The 12,965-nt window shown below is 41.3% G+C and overlaps 1 protein-coding gene across 5 annotated transcripts in view; it reads right to left on the bottom strand.

Moving 5' to 3' along the window:
• The window catches only part of EYA2 (EYA transcriptional coactivator and phosphatase 2), a 129,405-nt gene extending 116,805 nt beyond the window's left edge, over window positions 1–12,600 (bottom strand). Inside the window, exon 1 of one of the 5 annotated variants that reach the window (XM_083618787.1) lies at window positions 12,458–12,600. The gene's annotated coding sequence lies outside the window, so the exon portion shown is untranslated. Of the gene's footprint in view, window positions 1–9,499; window positions 9,777–11,889; window positions 12,278–12,417 lie in introns of those variants that run through there. The other 4 variants (XM_083618789.1, XM_083618785.1, XM_083618786.1 and 1 more) reach the window with 4 other exon arrangements.
• Between the last annotated feature and the right edge of the window lie 365 nt (window positions 12,601–12,965).

Genomic DNA, 12,965 nt, shown 5'->3' with positions numbered 1-12,965 from the left:
CTCCCTTCGTGATACTCAAATCACCACCACACATCTAAACAAGCCCATCCAACTGTAGCGCACTGATTTTTTCTTGCCACCCGAAACAACAATTTTGAATATTATTCCTGTTTTCCAGGTGTGAAAGGGAAGACGGAAAGTTTGCTAAGTACCATCCAGAGAATCTATGGCTGTGAACACAGGAAGATGCCTTATACAGTGTCAGAGCGTTGGTCCATCGACATCAATACCGTCTCCATTGACTGGCTGCAGCTCTCCGGGGATTTCAGCGAAGGATTTTTACCAGCCCCATCCAGACATATCAGGAATTGAACCTGAGACTTCTGCATCTAAAACAAACTATTTGCCACTGAGCAACTGTGGTTCTATGATTCTAGGAATAACTGGATTTCTGTTTGGATTTGAAGAAACGAGAATGCAGGAGTAGCTTCAACGTGATATTGAAAAATACTGATCAATATACATAGACTGCCCAATGAATTTTATTTTTTAAAAAAACATCTCAGAGGCATTTTGCTATAGAAGGTTTTTTGGTTTTTTTTTAAGTATAACAGATGTCAACTCACTGGTCTCCCGCAAGCAAGGTGGAAAGAGCAAGAAAATCGTATGTTTACTGTATTCCTGTCTAGACTTGGGTTTGTGATGAGTAGTGAAGACCTCAATTTAAAGTTATAGTGACCTCCCTTGATCATTATGATGTCAGGTGACTCCCACTCAGGTGGTCCCACTCCCCTGTAAAAGTTGGCCCAATAAGGAGAAGGTCATGGTTCAAATTCCTATTCAGATTGCAAACTGACTAGGTAACCCGGGGTAAATCATACTCCCTGAGGTTCAGCTCCCCATTTGTAAGATGAGAATTGACCTCAAAAAGAAGCTGAAGTATGAAACTCAAAGTTGCAGAGTTGGAAGAGACCCTGAGGATCATCTAGTCCAACCCTCTGCAATGCAGCTGTCCCATATAGGGATCAAACCCACAAGCCTGCTGTTATCAGCACCACACTCTAACCAACTCCAGGTTCCAGGGTCTCTAAGACATTTTTGCTATTTTAATATGTAGTGATTCATAAAATGCTAAGAATCATGGCAAACCAAACAACCTAAAACCCAAGTCGCTCTGATTTACGCAACCAACACAACCCCTTTACACAAAAACAGAAGTATTTTGCAGGTGTCTTAGAGTAAGAACAGGAGAGCCTTGTATTCTGTCCTGAGCTTCTTGGGGCAAAGCCAATCACTATCTCAAAGCTTCTTGAAGAGGTGCTCAGTGGCTGGTGAGCAGAGCAAGCAGAAGGGCCTGTGAATTTCTGTCTTGAAATTCTGTGGTCCAGTTGTGGTCCAATACATCTGGAGGGCAGGCCATCTAGCGGGGCAGAAGGGGCTGGTGGGCAGCTAGATCAATATGGTTTGGCCTATGTGACAGAAAAATCTGTGCTTGTGGTTTCCTACTTGTGTCTTATCTGCTTCATTCTGAAGTCAACCACCCAGTGAATTGCAGTTAGACTAGGTAGCGAGTGCAGAAGTTTTAAACTTTCCCAATTATGAAGGGTGGTATACAAATACCGTATATAAAAACTAACAAACAAGCTCCAAGCAGACAAGGAGAGAGATTTGTGCTCCAAGTTAAGCGACTCATTATAAAACCACATTGGAGCAAAACACAAATATTATTCATGAATGTTCTGAACAGTTTAGCTGCTTTAGGAAAATACTTTAGGATAATTCTAACACCACTCTAAAAACAATAAGCTCCCTTTTTCATCCTTTATGGTTGTTGTTTTTTTACCAGCTTTCTCAGAGCATGCAACCACTACCCCCTCTTCCCATATTGGTTCAATTTATTGTGGATGCATGAGAGACTTTACCTCTTCTTCCAAGTTTAAACTAATTTTCTCCATAATAATTTTCTCCCTTCCACTTCTCTGAACACAGAAACTAACTGCACACCTCTGAATTCTCTGCTGCCATACATACTTTAAGAAGGTTTAGTTTCACCTAATCACGTCTGAAGTTGCTGACCAGACCACCTTATTAAAGAGCAGATTGCTATTTTAAAAAATTAAATGTATGTATTGCCTTTCTGTGCATACCACAACCAGACGCCGGCTCACAAAACAGTTGAAGCATAACAACAAAATTGCATCACGTTGACGGTAAAATGAACCCGCAGACATGCCTTATACATTTATTTTACCCAATTTTGTCCTGCAAGGCAATGATGAAAACTCAGGACAGCTTACATATCAACATGAAAGTAATCATTAAAACTAACAACAACAACAAAGAACAAGACAAGAGCAACAATATCCAGTGTGTTGCAGAGGTTAGAGCGTTGGTCTAAGACCAGGGAGACCCAGGTTCAAGAATGCCACAAAGCTCACTGGGTGAACAGGCAACAGGCACTAATAACAAATAGATCAGTTTCTCATTTTTGTGCATAAATACACACAGCCTCCCTCATCACATGTAGTTTGGCCCTAACACAGAGGCCTTTTTTTCAATCCTTCTACTGCAGATACTTTCAAGTCCTTTCAAGCCCTACAGCCTAAGGGCCACACGAGGCCTAAATTCATAAGGTTGCCAAAGGGGGGGGGGGAGGGGGGCAGCAGAAAGAGAGAGAAAGTGCCCACCCACTTTTGGCCACGTGAACATCCAACCCATTTTGGATTAGGTACTTAATTCTTATAACCTTCCCTACACTTTTTTAAAATTATTTCTATAAATGACACAAAAGGGTCTCAAATTTTCAATATATTCATCGACTTTAAAGGTAAAGGAACCCCTGACCATCAGGTCCAGTCGTGACCAACTCTGGGTTTTTTTGCTTTATTGGCCGAGGGAGCCGGCGTACAGCTTCCGGGTCATGTGGCCAGCATGACTAAGCCGCTTCTGGCGAACCAGATCAGCGCACGGAAATGCCGTTTACCTTCCCGCCAGAGTGGTACCTATTTATCTACTTGCACTTTGACATGCTTTTGAACTGCTAGGTTGGCAGAAGCAGGGACCGAGCAACGGGAGCTCACCCTGTCGCAGGGATTCGACCCGTCCTTCTGATCGGCAAGTCCTAGGCTCTGTGGTTTAACTCACAGCACCACCCACGTCCCCTCATCTACTTTACTCCATTCCAAAATACGGCATCAATTCTGCCGATTCAAAATTTAAATGCTTGGGGTAGAATTCAACATAGTGCTAAAAAGATCACATAACTGCAAGCATTTGCATCCCACATGGCACAATCTCCCATCTCCTCTCGCCGACGTCCTTCTAATCAGATTTGGGGAGCGCACAGGGGCATGCAGCAGAAGGAGGAAAGGGAAGGTATTGTTGTGTTAGTGGGGCTCGTGGTCTCTGCTAGTGCAACTACTTAGTTGAAAATGGCCTTTGAAATATTCCTGTTTTTTTCTGAAAGCAGACACAGGAGAAACAATGCTACTTGAACATGGGGGGGGGGATGCGTACAAAAGAACTGGTAAAGAAACAAATGGCTTTTTTGGTTCGTAGAGGGTGCAATCCCACACTCACCTAAGAATTTAATAACCTGAACTCAGTCAGGCTTACTTCTGAGCAAACCTATGTGGAACTATAGTTTATATTATTCAGTTTCAAGCCAGTTGTAGCTATAGGAATTAATAAGTATTCTCTTTCTTAGGTGAGTTTGTATATGGTTCCTTGTGGTATAGCTAAAAAAAAATAGAAACAGCTCGACACAGACCCTACCCCATTCAAGACAAGAACAAACTGCATTTGATGTCAAGAATGTGACGTTAGATCTGAGAATAAAACAGAAGCCCATTTGTTTTAAATATTAATATCCTGCCTTATTTTCAACAACAACAAATCCAAACCATAAAGATATCATGGTTGAACCATTTTACAATTGACATCCCAATATTTTAGCATTTCAGGTTTAATATCGTTCGAAGAATAGTTGTAAAATTGAGTTTTGATGGGTCTCATTATGTAACTGGTACTAGACATTTGTTTCTTGATTTTGTTTTTACAAATATGAATTAATAAAGCAATAAGCAAGCCAAATATAAACAGCAATAGAACACTTACTGTCCCACCCACTTAACATCATTTCTTTGTTGCCAAAAGGCAGATTCTACAAGAACGGTGAATGTATGTCATTACTTTAAGGATTAAAATCCAATTATTTTGTATGCTGTAACATAATATTACTTTTCTTAAAATCTCGTTTTTTCTGATGTTCTAGTTCAAATGGGTTGTAGTAAAATGAAGTACATAATTTTATTGCCTTCAGGAAGAGTAAAAAAACAACACCTCATGGGCTGCAATACTCATACTCATTTACCTCACTGAACTCAATGTGGCTTACTTCTGAGTAGATGTGAATAGGATTGTACTCCCTTTGAAAGAAGTGAGGGAGGAAAAAAATACTGATTTCAAAAGACTGCCGATCTCAAATGTGTTTTTTCTTTACCTATATTGATGAACACACCACGTCCTCTTTTGTTTTAAGGAAACACACTGGCTTTTTTGGAAAAACAATAACTCTAACCTTACCTAATGGTCACATCAGTCCTATGACTCTAGAAGTAAGTTCCAAGTACATTCAAAGCCAGGCCGTTAAGCCTTTAAAAGAAGGGGGAAAGGATTATACCCAACTATGTTGTTGATTCTCAGAGTCCTTGTTTCGTGTTCTCCCAATTATCAACATTTTTCAGGAGAGACTTATCAGGGGGATCTTTGATGTTTTATACCAGATACTTGGGACATTTAACAGGGAACCTGCACATTCATAATTCTCTCTAATACCACAACTGAACAGCATGTCATGGGTGACATGAGTAGCTGTTATCTTGACTCATCCATTCAGATTTAATGTCAGACAGGGATAGATATCTAAACATGTGTCTGCCTTAACATGCCCAATGTCAAGCTTAGAATTTCAAGGAACATTTAGGGGACTGGTCCATGGCAATCAAAGATCGTTGCAGTCTCATTAATACCAAAGCCATCCAAATGATGTTTCTACTCCACAGTCTTGAAGTGCTAGATGTTTTGATGGAATTTTAAATTGTTTATTTGTTAAATTTATATACCACCTTTCTGTGTGGAGTGCCCATGGGGTTTAATGCCAAAGTGAATCTCATTAAAAACAACCACCAAAAGATTTGCACCATAAACACAAAACAAATCCTTACATGTTACAGCAACGTTTAAGCTCAGGCTTTCAGAATACAAAATGCAGAAGTACTACCAAATATGGTGTTCTCCGATGGCCCGATCCAACAGGAAGTAGCTCTATGCAATTCCTACTGAAATAAATGGAAGTCGCTCAAATGCTAGGAAATTCTGGTAGATTATTCCATGCCATATCACTGGGTGTTTTCCCAGCATGCATGCATGCATGAATAGGAAAGAAAACCGGCTTAGCCATTTAGATCAGCCAGCATGTAAAGTTAATGGGCCAGAAGCGATAAACGGAGACATATCTCATAGCCTCGCACACTCTGTGTGTGCACTGCTAAACTGAAAGGATTACTTCTGTGCTAGCAGTCAGAACATGTTCAATTTGAAACGGTAGCACCGTCCATATTAAATGAAAGTGTTCACATAGAACCCTCTGAGAGCAAAAGCTGTACACCAGTAATTTAATCACCAGGGCCAGAGCCTGTTCATTTGTTGCTCTCGACAAAAAGGTGATGCCAGGTGTTTCATACTTGCCTGGCTATTATTTTGCTAGACTAATAAGTAAATTGCAACAGCCTCATTTGAATTTAGTATTTAAAAATGCAGGCCACCATCTGGCACACTGCTGATGCACATTCAAGAACAAGCAAATTCGGGCTTTAGGTGAACACAACCCTGGACTGGGTTTGTGGCACAGTAAGCCCTAATTTGCATGTGATGGTAAAGCAAACCACGGTTTAGCACAAATTAGCAAACGTGCAGGCTACCGGAGGGGAGATTATGTCTGCTTTGTTTGCCCCTGGTCATTCTCCTGCTATGTTAAGCCATGGTTTTGCTTAGTGTGACATCTAAACCCAGGCTTGTGGTTTAGTTCTTCTGGACAAACCACATGCCATAAAACACAGGGCAAACCTTGGTTACAGCTCTTCAGTAGTCTGCAGAGAAGTAAACCATGAGTCAAGGTTTGGCTTAGCTCCCCAGGAGTTTGCACTTTTGGTCATTTGTGTTCTCATGGTTTGCTTGCTCACAAGTTGTAGCATTTCAAACACACATACCCTATACAATATAACTTTGGCTCAGCAAAGGCATGTTAAAAGTACTCTATAAAGTCCCATTGATTTCAGTGGAAGAATTACCGTATTTTTTGCTCTATAAGACTCACTTTTTCCCTCCTAAAAAGTAAGGGGAAATGTGTGTGCGTCTTATGGAGCGAATGCAGGCTGCACAGCTATCCCAGAAGCCAGAACAGCAAGAGGAATTGCTGCTTTCACTGCGCAGCGATCCCTCTTGCTGTTCTGGCTTCTGAGATTCAGAATATTTTTTTTTCTTGTTTTCCTCCTCCAAAAACTAGGTGCGTCTTCTGGTCTGGTGCGTCTTATAGAGCGAAAAATATGGTAAGCAAATTCTTAACAGGGGTTATTTTAAAGTTCCATTAACTGTAGTTGGTTTGCACCCATTTTTTTAATATTAAAGCTTAAGAATGGAACGTTGCTAAACATGCCTTCTCTGTGGCAAAAACTTCCTGATAGAAGACTCTTTCAAGATTCTAGAATGTTTTGAAATTATGGGAGAAACATCTCCATCTGTAATGTTGTACAATGTTGCTCTGGTTACACTCTTAAAAAAAACCCCAACTCTTTTCTTCCTCCCTGTAGGATTCTTACAAGGCCATGAATAAGAACAGAACATATGACTGTGCAATAGAAACAAAGAAACAAATCACAGCTTTTTGCATACACTGAGTCGACTACATCTATGCTATCCATACGACACAATTAATGTGATAACGGATAGACTAGTTGTCCACAAAAGACGACACTTTTAGGGTTGTTGTTGTTTTAAAAAAATATCAAAACAAAACCATGCACTTCTTCGGTTATTAGCACAAACCATGACAAAGAGTGGCAATACAATGCTATAACTACAACTATAACTAAAGGAAACATCTGTCATATGCCTAGAAGAAGCAGGTTCTCTCTCTTATTATGTACCAGTATTTTGCTCATTGCCGTCTGCATATTGCTACTTTTTTCACGAAAAGTACGGGAGAAGAAGCCTCACTTTCTAGTTTATCCCCCAAACCATTCTAGAAGGGAGAGGAGGCAAATAGTACTCATCTACATATATCATTCACACTCAGAAGTGAACACTCAGCTCTTCTTTCCATCAGTGCAACAGAAACCAGCCGTGTTCTCCTTGCAGGAACGAACAAAAACTTTTCAGAAACATTGTTTTTAGAACTGTTCCGTGCAAAGCTGTTCTTCCTCTATTTATTTAATTTCACCCTGCTTTCAGGATATAAATCCTTTCTAATATTTCCCCTGTAAAATTACAGCAAGAATCCCACCAGACCTCTCTTGCAACAGCCTACTGACCTAAGCTCCCATGGTACAGTCGCTGAAATGCAGCTCTCTCGTTATTCCTCCAGCCACCTAATTGTGGGATTTATCTTCACCCGATATTAACAGGGTGTTTGTTAAACACCATTAGAACAGTTAAGATCTATAAATAAAGATTAGGCATTGTCTTCATCCGTTTTGGTGGCCCTCTGTTCGGGTTGTTTTCTGAACTGACTTATGAGATAAATGTAACTGAAAAGGGATAAGCTCACTTGGGGTGGCTTTTCTGCCAGAAAAGAAAGTAAAGAGAAGACCAAGAAAAGGCAATTTCTTCTCTCTTAATCACTCTCTGTTTGTTTAGCTCTTATTCCTGTTCGCATCTGACTGAGTTTGCAATACTTTGCTTTACAGAATGGTGAGTGGGAGCCACAGACACACTTAAAGAAGGGAAATTATTGCTGGACTGAATTATGCATATAAAGACTGGGTTTTTTTGAAGCTGCTTGTGATAATTTCAGATTTAGTTACATGGTGATTGTAGCCACAAGAGGTAACAAAAGTTGGAAAAACCACCGCAGCTGAAATAATTTATACCTGGCAATGAATCTGTTGTGATCCTTTTATGGTTTCATAAGGCAAAATATAACAGTAACTATGTTCTCTATTGCATCTATGCAGATTTATTTTATTTTATTCTTATTTTAAAGTTATAAACTGATAAAACCAAAAAGCCTCCAGGTATTTCCCCCCCCCCCCCCGCCCCGCCAGCACAACTCTTCATTTATCCACACAGTGTAGTCAGAGGCATCTGAAACATTCCTTTACAACCAACCAAATTACCTCAAGGGTAAATCTCTTGTTAGTGTTTTTCCTTTTCTAAATAAATAAGATTTTTATCTGGCTACAGTTTATACTCTGTGCATTAAAACTGAGAGCATGATCTAACCAAAGCTACGCATTTTTAAGTCCCGCTGATCTCAACGGCAAGTTAATTATCCCATTGACTTCAATGGCACAGAAATGTGCTTATTTTGGCTGAGTTTTACCCAGCATATGTAAACTGACTATTTCATTTTAACCTTAATTGTTTTAATTTATTTCGGGAGAGGGAAGGAGTCACTTTCTCATAAATGCAATTATGTTTTCTGGTTTACATAAATCTCCAAAACACAGTTCCTTCAAATAATAATAATAATAATTCTGGTAAAAATTTTCTCATTAAGTGGCACAGCCTATGAATTTGCTACACGGGGAGATTATAGGAAAGATTAGTAATTAGTACCTTTCAGCTTCACTAGCTAGAGACAGCATGAATTGACATGTCAATACCAAAATTTATCAGAGAAAATGAGATTGGGTATGCCACAGCAACTCAGCCCAATAACAATACAAGTATTTATTAATGACAGTAAGCAGAGAGATGGACACTATCAATGTCTAAGGCTGTGATCCTATACAAGCTTACCTGGAAATAAGACGCATTTAATTCAATGGGATTTACTTTGGTTCAGGACTGTACTATTTATGTAGGCAAAATATGAGTAGATAGACCAAAAACAAAACAAAACAAACCCATACAATTCTGCACTTATATGCGTATTATTTTTAAATACTTCATTATGAAAGGTAAAGCCCTGAGATAAAAAGCTTCCAGAAAAAAGTTAATGCAGCAAGGCCTAATACCACATTAAACTAATGTCTAAAATGCCAATCACCAATGAGATGTGTTCCTTTTCCGGCCACAGTTACACGTTCAGGTGGGAATATGGAGTCATCAGAATAGAACCCTCCAGAAGGCGGGCAAAGATTCTTACTGGTAATTTTCTTTACCACCATTATTAACAAAGCAGATTCAAATTTAGCTTTATACAGGTCTTCATCTTTACCACAACTACAGGTCCAGAGCATTTCACCCATGTGGTGATGTTACAGATCCATGGAGCCAGAATCACCTTGCAAATGCTTAAAGCAAAAGGAGAAAAATACCGATATGAAAAGTACGCCACCTTCCAGAACGCAGAAGTCCTTAGGACCTGTGACACAGTGTTGATTTATAATACTTCTGAAGCTAAGTCCTGCACTGTCCTGGGTGTGTGGAGTGCTTCTTCTGAATGTTATTGTTTCGTTGCCAGCTTTGAAAATCTCATTTCAAGACTGTCCTTGGGATGTAGTTGGTCCTGTCAAAAAACGGCTGTGCTTTGAGATTCTCACGTTTCATTTACAGCGTATTAAGAGAGAGGAAACCCCACATAATTTGGATGGCTTGTGTCGAAGCAAATATGAACCTTCTATGTTAAAAAGAAGAAAAAGCTTCAGGGGTGCAGTCCAACTTGAAGAAAATCTATGTGCTACAGTAAAACAGGGGAAACCATCAGGTGGAAAACAGGACTAGTATTTAACTATTCTCATCTTCAGCTATGCCTCCTCTCTTGTCAGGATCAGCACCCAGAAGCTTATGGAAGTCAAATGTAAGTTAATAGCCCTGCTTAGGAATGAAATACTTAACTTCCTTGAGATATTCGAAATGCTGTTTCCTGTAAACCTTTGCATCAAGATGATTGAACCCACAACCTGGCCCATTGCTTTAAGAATGTTAAGGGGTGCATACACCTGACACTGCCTCCAAGAAAACAGATACGGAACAATAGAAAACTGGTTCACTGCATGTATTTTGAAAGTTCAGCAATTAATCCAAAAGGAGCATATCAATCTAATAAAGATTGGCCAAGAAACACAGCAATCTGTACACTATAAACTTCCTTCAAGGGCCTTTCTCAGAGCGCAAATATTCAATTTCACACTTAAATGCTTATTTAATATGTATAAATCACATTAACTTTTCTTCTTGAAACAGAAAGTCAATTCTACTTTTTCGTAATAAAGACTATTTTTTTTTTACATTCTCCCTCTTAAAGTCTCGCCATCATATTAAATTTGAATGTTGATAGAACATACAAATCTAGACATACCTTGTATGCTTGGGATTATTATCATTATCTTAAAATGGATTAAAATATTCAACCCTAAAGCAAAATGGCATCCATAGCTTATATTACAAATGCCGTATTTAAAGATTATACTATTCTCATTGTAAAAGCACCAGGACATTATACGGGCAGATTCCCATTCACTTGCAACTTTATTTTCCTTTTTAAAACAGAGAACTTTTGCTCACTGGTGTTCCTCTGTGTGGCGATTGCTAAATAACGCACACATTAAAAACTTGAAACAGATGTAAAGCTATGATTGATGCCACATTTACAGGATCAATAACATTCATTACATGCACCTTTTCAATTATAGTGGCGTTACTAAGGTCTTAATATTTGGGGTGTTCAAAACATTCCATCTAGAACATATAAAAACAGGAGCACTGATCTCTCTAATGACAGCGAAATAAATATAATTATCCACGGTGTAACAAACTGAGTATTTTTTTCCCTTCGTTGCCATGTTAATTTTCTTGAAATAAACATTTTCTATCATCACTGGTGGGTTACCTATACACAGTTTTCACACACAACTGAAACTCTCTTATGCCTACATTATATCCACTCCACTTGATGAAATGCCCGAAACTATGCACTAATACTCAACTAGTGATTAAGACAGAGAATCAGCATTCACCTACTCGAAATAAGGCAAGAGGTTTGATAAGGCTCTTGCAGACCCATTCAACACGCAGGGAAATCTCGCCATATGTTGTGAAACAAAAATTATTCAGCAAACGTTTGACAAAATAATAATAATCCTTTTGCAAAGTATCCCCAAAGCAATGCTGTTAGTAGAGAGAGAAAGGATCTGTCAAGATTCCACAGCAAGTGGATAGATATGTAAATTAATGAAAAAAAACCTCACTGAATAGTAAACAAGGTGCGGGGGAGAGAGATAAATCAACCACTCACTTTTTTGAGCTACAACGGCATAAAACATATTTGGAGCCTTTTACCCCGCTTCCCAAAGCCACCTGGGACACGTATGTATAGACACACGCACACGCGCGTGGATTTTAAGTTTTGAAATACTTTGAATGCGTAAAAGGAGAGAGAACGCGAGGTGATGTATGAAGAAGGGGCGCGTTTTTATCCTTTCACCAAGAATGGGGAGAGATGTCACCCAACCTTTAAGATCTAAGGCAGCAGTCCGTCCCCCCCACAAAGAAGCCTCCATGAAAAGAAATGTCCCGCTGGGGAGGTTCAAGAACCGTTCCCAGCCCCGGTAACCTCCACCCCACCCGGCCCGGGCAAGTGAATGCGCTTGGGGATGTCCAAGTGCGCAAAGCATCGCTCGCCTCCACCCGGCGCCCCTTTGCCAAAATCATGAACCGGGGGGGGGTGCGCGATGGAGAGAAGAGGGAGGAGGGCACTGCATCGGGGCGGGGGTCCCGTCCACTCACCGCAAGCTGCCGCAGAGCGTCTGGCGCCGCCGGGCTCCTGTCCCCGCAGCCGCCTGCGCGCCAGGAAAAGAAGGAGCGCGCGAGGCCGCCTGCGCTCCGGACAGCCGCTGCCGCTCCGAGCTGGAGAAGTCCGCAGCAGCCGGGAAAGCGCGCACCGTCCGCTCCCCTTCGAGCAACGTGCCCAGCAAACTCCTCACGCCGCCGCGCCAGTGAGCATGTGCGCGCGAGGTCTGCACATGCCCACTCAGGAGCAAGGATGCTGCAGCTCTGCCCTTACCTTGCCCTTTACCTAAAGTTCAGCGGCTCCTTCGCACACGCGCGCCCAGGAGTCCTCGGTGGGTGGGTGGGGAGAGGCGGCCGACGAGGGTGCGGGCGTCCAGGAAAGAGCGAATGAGTGAACGAGGGAGGGAGGGACGGAGAGGGCGGGAGGCGAGGGAAAGAGAGACACACCGGCGAGTTGTTATATTCTAACCAAGGAGGTCTGGGAGGAGGGAGAATAGGAAAACTTTCTACCTTCTTTCTACTTACACTTGGTAAAGTTGCTTGCAAACAGAACATCTCCCGTTACCTTGCGCCGAATTGTAACCCGAGGAGTGATTTCCAGGAGCCTGCGGTTGGTTACATGGCGCAAGAGACAGGCGATCGTCGAAGAATGGGCTTAGCGCGCGGACTCGCCAGCTCGACTCACTTGCAGATTTGTTCTACTAGTTTCCCCCTCACCGCGCCACCCGCTTTTTAAATGGTATCGTTCCACGTTAAGTCGTCAGCGCAGGTCGCTTTCTTTAAAATGAACTCTTATTTATTTCAGCAGGACTTGCAGTGCGCGCGCAACGCTCGGCAATGTTCCTTGATTCCAACGAGGCTTACTTACTCCCTAGGAACCGTACTTAGGTTTGCAACCCTGAAGTTTTAAAGTCAGGGTATGTTGCCCAGTATACCTTGACAATCCTAATCACGTTGTAAGCTGTTCAGCTTTCAGTTAAGAGTTTCGTGGGGTTTGCTGCGGAGTAAGTGTGCACACGACTGCAGCCTTACTTGGAAATATCTCCCGCTGACTTCAGGACGGCTGCTGAGCC

This window comes from Podarcis filfolensis (genome assembly GCF_964270895.1).
Source record: "Podarcis filfolensis genome assembly, chromosome: 6".
Lineage (NCBI taxonomy): Eukaryota > Metazoa > Chordata > Lepidosauria > Squamata > Lacertidae > Podarcis > Podarcis filfolensis.
This window is presented reverse-complemented; position numbering and strand designations above follow the sequence as displayed.